Genomic DNA, 6,097 nt, shown 5'->3' with positions numbered 1-6,097 from the left:
TGAGAAGAATTTTAGCATCAGGCTACATAAGTCAGCTGCCAACTAAAATTACTTCAAGATTAAGTAAAACTGATGCTAGAGAATCATTTGGGTTTAGCTCCATCTCAAGTTTATCTTGTTTGCCAAGTTTATCCTGACTGCAGGAGGAAGGATTTTGTCGTGGTATCATGGCTGAACACTGGAAGGGCAGGCTTTTCCCTCAGTGAAAAGTCCCAGCTTGATCCAAGGAAACTCATCAGGGAAATTCTGCTGTAGAGCTGGGCAGAGCTGGGATCTTCACCAGATGAGGGTCTGCTCAAAAGCATCTCCCACCTTTTGGGATGCCCTGTGGTGACTGGAGCAGGGGGTGTGTTTCACCTGGGACAGGAATGGGCAGGACACAGGAGCTGTGATTTTGCACATGCTCACAACTCAACTTTGATATCTTTTGGCTTTTGGGCTTCTTCACTTGCACCTGAGTTCCTTGGTTATGAGTACCTCTTGATATTATAGAGAGCTAACACAGGAAATTTGCAGTATTTTTCCATTTGGGTCTTATTATTCAAATCTCATCTCAGCAAAAACTCTCAGTGCTTAAACAGTTGTGTCCATCAGATTAAGATGGAGATTCAGGTCAAGACAGAAATTCCTGTAGCTTTTTGACAAATTTTTGCATTCTTGTGAATCCAGGCTCCTGCCCAAAGGGGCAGAGACAGAGAACCTGTCCTTTGACTTAGGTATTCACATGGAAGCAATATTCAGGACATCCAAATTTGGATGTGGAGAGTGCAGTAGTCAACATCTGCATGCAGCTGCAGCCTGAGCTGCATCCCAAGCTGCCTGATGGCTTGGCAGTGCCACTCTAGGAACCCCTGGGACAACCTGTCTTATGCAGCAGGTACTGGCATCTATTCTTGCCACACCTGAGAAGGGCAGTAGGAAGCACTGGCCACTATCAGGAGGATCTGAGCATTGCCATGGCCAACTACACCTGCCACAAGTAGCTCAGGAGAGACAGGAACAGCACGGCAGTCCCAGGAGCACGAGGAGCCCAGGGTGCATGGGAATGGTTCTGCAGGCTCTCTGCTACAGTGTGACCCCTCCTAAAACAGAGAAAACATCATCACTGAGCTTCCCCTCTCTGCACTCACGGTCATCTTGGGCAGTCCAGCAGGACAGCCTGTGCCTGTGGAAACAGGAATCAGGTTTGGGATGGGAGCTTGTGCAGCCATATCTGCAGGGAAGGCTGCTTGCTGGAATTGAGCATGTACCTCATGGGAAAGCTGCAAAGTACAATGGCTAAAGCAGCAAAATACATTTCCAAGTCCCTTCTCCAATGTCTCCTGCACAGGAATGCAGCAGGGCCTGAGCTTGCTTCCCTTGCTGGAGGAGCTGCCACCTGCTCTGTGCTCACTTGTTCTTTTATGCTTCTCCCAATGACATCAAATAAATGCAGGCTTGCTGCCTGCCTTTGTGCAAACTCATCGTGGCGTGAGAGCTTCATTGCCACAATAGTAACTTTGTTTTGCAAATTCAGCCTGGTTACATCACAGCTGACTTCAGTGCCATCTGTTTTCTTGCTTTTAAAATATAATGTTCTACATATAGAGAGCTTCACCAAATTTCTGTTGCCTGGTTTCTCATTGAATTCCAAGGTCATTGACATTTAGGAAGATGGAAATCACTCTGTCTGTCAAATGGAGATTGGGCTCCATTCTATCATGATCTATTGTGTTACTGGACCCTGATGTGGAATGTAAATATTCAGTAAAAATCCCTGCATTTGTGCTTGTTGCAGCTTTAAAGAGAAGCTTATTCAACTCCAAACACTGTGCTGACAACTTCGCATTCAGTTTATAAATACATTCTGTTGCTTCTTTTAATTTAAAACCAAATGGCTGAAAGTTGTTTTTGGAGAGTCTTTGGAGGTCTATCCATGGTTAAGCCAACACTGCTCTTCATGCTGAAGGCAGTTTCTCTGCTGGCATTTATTTGCAGTATTACAACTGAACAGCCCAAACAAAAGACTGAAATACAAACGTGACAAAACCCACTCACTGGGCACAAAATAATATTGAACATCAGAATATAATATGCCTAAAAAGGAAAATGGAGTAGTACTTCCCTCCCCCAACCTGATGGAATGTTGAAAATCTGTGGAAAATTACTTGTGAGTTGGTGGTGCTGTTTGAGTATTATATGATGAGAGGAGAGACTTAAAATTCTCAAGTTACTTATTTATAACTGTTTCATTAGAAAGAAAAAATATCTGAAACAAATGGGAAACCGGAATCTTGCCTGATAATTTCTAAGTGACTTAAAGGCATTCACTCTGTCTTCTGTGCCTCTGCTTGAGCTTTTCATTTAAGTTCTTGAAGACTGAAAATGTCATCTTACCAAGTGCTGGTTTTTCCTCTTAGCAGTTAAAACCTCTCCCAAACTTCTTCATTGTTACATAACTAAAAAAAATTATTTTCCAGATATATTTTGTGATTTACATCTCATTAGGCCATACCCGATCTCCTAAATATGCCCCATTTGCACATCCCATCTACAATTATGTAAATTCTATCAGAGGCTCATGACTGTCACATAAATATTACAGTATTTTGATTCAAATTGACACAAACACACAAGACATTGGGCTGCAGTGTTCTTTGTGCAATTCCAGTTTACAGTCTGGATTATTAAAATAAAAAATCTCCAACACACTCCAAAAAGGTAAAGATTAGCAAAAATGGCACATATACTCATGGTTCATGCAAGATCCATAAATGGCTCCCAGCACATGCAGAAGGGAGGAGACACAAAACAGGCAGAAATAGGTGATTCTTTCCCCCCTTCTCTCTAAAAATGTTGATATAGTCTAGAATCAAATATGAAGATTTTGCATAGAAGTTTAGAGGGGGTGGGCGGGGCCTGGGTCGTTTAGGATATTGCTGTTTTCATTTTTTTTTTCTTTTGCCAGGATCTCAGTTGCCAACTGTAGTGAACAGATTGAAAAGTAATTCTGGAAGGCTGCAGCTGGCCAGACAGGGGCGTTGGCTTTAGATTGTCTCCAGCATGGAGGACGTGGCCTGTCGCTACTGATCTGTGCCCAGGTGTGTGTGTTGTGCTGCTCCCTGTATCTGGCTGTGCAGAAACACAGATGGTCCTGCTGGATGGAACTGAAGGGAAGCTCCACCTCACCTTGTTTATTAACAATAAACTTGAGTATGGGCACCAATGTATGACATTATCTGCTGGAAGTTCTTGCACAGTTTTGACAGCTGTTGAAGGTCATCAGCATCCAGAAACAAGAGTATGTGTACAGTCATGTTCTCAGGCATTCAGTCAATAAAATAATGATATTGAAATGGAAGCACTTTCAGGGCTGAATAGGCTCAGTCTTGTTTCCTTAATATTTAACAACATCCTGAAATACAAAGATTAGTTGCTTGTATATTTGAAACTTTTAAGTTTCTAAATTAGGGATAAAATAACAAGGAGGAAAACATTTGGGAATATGTTACATAAGGTAAAAATATATTTAGGGGTATTTAGATGTATCTCCAATGAATTGTGAGCTCTCCATAGCTACAGTGTTAGGTAACATTCGCTGCTCTATTTGTTACAGTTACTAATGCATAATAAGAAAAAGGCCATTTCAGAAAGTAATTTAGAGGCCTAAGGGAAGGAATTGAATGAAAAAATAGCTGTCTTGGATGATTGAACTCCATGCCTTCAAAAGCCTGCTGGCATTTTTACTGAGAGACTTCATAAGTGAATATGGTAATTTTTTACATGTTGCTTATAAAAAAAAACCCCATAGAACTGCAAACTACATTCAAGTGTTTTTTACAATAATATTAACTGAAAGGGGGGGAGACTTATGAAACTTTAGCATGATTTCATAAATCAAATTTCATCCCTGGATGTAAATGAAAAAAAGTTCTAAACAAGTTAGAAAAGAAAGTTTAACCATATAGTAAAAAAAAAGTCTATTAAAAAAAAGTTATTCACTGCAGTTGCTTGAGATGTGTTCTTTACCTATGCTCTGTAATTGCTAATCCAGCAAAAAATCGCTGTGGGATTTCTTTATCTCCTTTGAGAAAACTTCTTCACTAGGTTGAAAGGCAATCCTCCAAGTACTCAAAATCACTTACAGGTAAGAATAGCACAGAAAAAGTTTACTTAGTCTGACTAAGAAGAAATCTAATAAATGGGGTACACCTGGTTTATCTGGAATTTAATTAAGTGTTTGATTCCATTCTCAATGGAAATTATCCTATTAACTACAGTAGCTGGAAATTAATTTTAAAACTGTAAGATGAGTGAAAGCACTGGCAAATCAGAAAGAGATGAAAAGCTCAGGATCAAGTGAAAACAACAGGTTATTAGCTGGCCTTGGGTTGACTTTACAGCTATTTCCATGAATGAACAAAGCAGAAGTCAGCATTTTGAGTAATAAAAAACAGATAAAATGCAAGTAAAAGGGGGATGAGTAGCAATAATGTTCTTAGCTGAAGACTTGGATGGAAACAACCAGTTGGTTTTTGTTAGTCATGGGAAAACCACAATCCCCAATGATGAATGTATAACCTGAAGTCAAAGAGATATGAGCCTGGGACATGACTACACAGAAGACTGGGAGGGTATCTAGCCTGCAGTGCTAGATTTCTCCATGACATCTAGATGTGGAAAAAAGAAATAAATTCCTCATCAATCGGTAATTGTAGTTAATCACTACACTTCTGCTACATTTTCAGAGCATGGGCAGGATTGATTTTCTTGGAAACTTAGATACGACTGGCGAAATATACTGCTTCTATCCAAGCAGCCGGGGAGTGTGACAGATCAGTGCTAAATGCTGCCTGTCACAGAGAGCGCCCTCTTGGTAAGGAAATGCTGCCAAATGTCGAACCTTCCCTGGAGGAGCTCTGAGCCATTCCTACCTATCCTCTCAGTGCGTACCAGGGACAAAAGCTTAACATCTTTCCCTCAGCTTCCCTCCTCTTAAGAGACAAGGACTCAAAATATTCCTCATTAATGGAGGTGCAAGGGTGTTTGGTTGAGATGGAGTAGGTGAACTTTTAGTTGTGTAATGGCTAAACCTCTGATCTGATAAGGCACAGGGTGAATGATGGGCTGTGAGTGAGATAAGAGCTGGATCCCCTGGACAGGATTGTGCCCCGTGTCATGCTAAGCTGTGCTTCCTTGCACAAACCACTGAGCTGTGGGGCTTCCTCTCCTCTTCCTGGGAAATGCCAGGGAACTCTGAGTGTGACCTGAGAGGGTTCATGTCTGCTGATGGGACACAACGGGGCACAACTGACTCAATGCACTGCCAGGACGGGCAGCTGTGCTGGCTCAGAAGGTGTCGAGGACTCCCGAAGTGTCCCATGATCTAGAGTACTACATGAAGCTCCCTGCTCCTGAGGAGGGATCTGATTTATATTTATCTGACCCAGAGTGAATATAAACACAAGAGATCCTGTGTTCCGCCGATTCCTCCCCACCACTTCTTCAGGATTTCCCTCATCACCTCATCACTCAACCAGCACTTCGACCAAGACTGTACAGCAATCAAGTCCCGTTGTAAGGCTTAGGGTGGTGAGATCCTCACACTCTTGTTTTTCCTTTCCTTTCCTTTCCTTTCCTTTCCTTTCCTTTCCTTTCCTTTCCTTTCCTTTCCTTTCCTTTCCTTTCCTTTCCTTTCCTTTCCTTTCCTTTCCTTTCCTTTCCTTTCCTTTCCTTTCCTTTCCTTTCCTTTCCTTTCCTTTCCTTTCCTTTCCTTTCCTTTTCCTTTCCTTTTTCCTTTCCTTGAAATTTCCTTTCCTTTCCTTGAAATTTCCTTTCCTTGAAATTTCCTTTCATTTCCTTTCATTTCCTTGAAATTTCCTTTATTTTCCTTGAAATTTCCTTTTCTCCTTGTCTGTGTCCTTGGGTGGTGATGTTGCACTTTCACATTGCAATGCTTTCATGTTGTATTACTACAAATAATAACCACAAAAACAGCTCCACACCTGTTTTCCTTTGCAACCAAGTTGTTCTATAATAAACCCTACATTGTTGATTTATAAATACTGATCATTCACACTAACGTGCCCCGAGGGATCTAATAACAAGAACCTTGGTT

The sequence above is a fragment of the Ammospiza nelsoni genome, chromosome 2 (genome assembly GCF_027579445.1).
Source record: "Ammospiza nelsoni isolate bAmmNel1 chromosome 2, bAmmNel1.pri, whole genome shotgun sequence".
NCBI classification, from domain to species: Eukaryota; Metazoa; Chordata; class Aves; order Passeriformes; family Passerellidae; genus Ammospiza; species Ammospiza nelsoni.
This window is presented reverse-complemented; position numbering follows the sequence as displayed.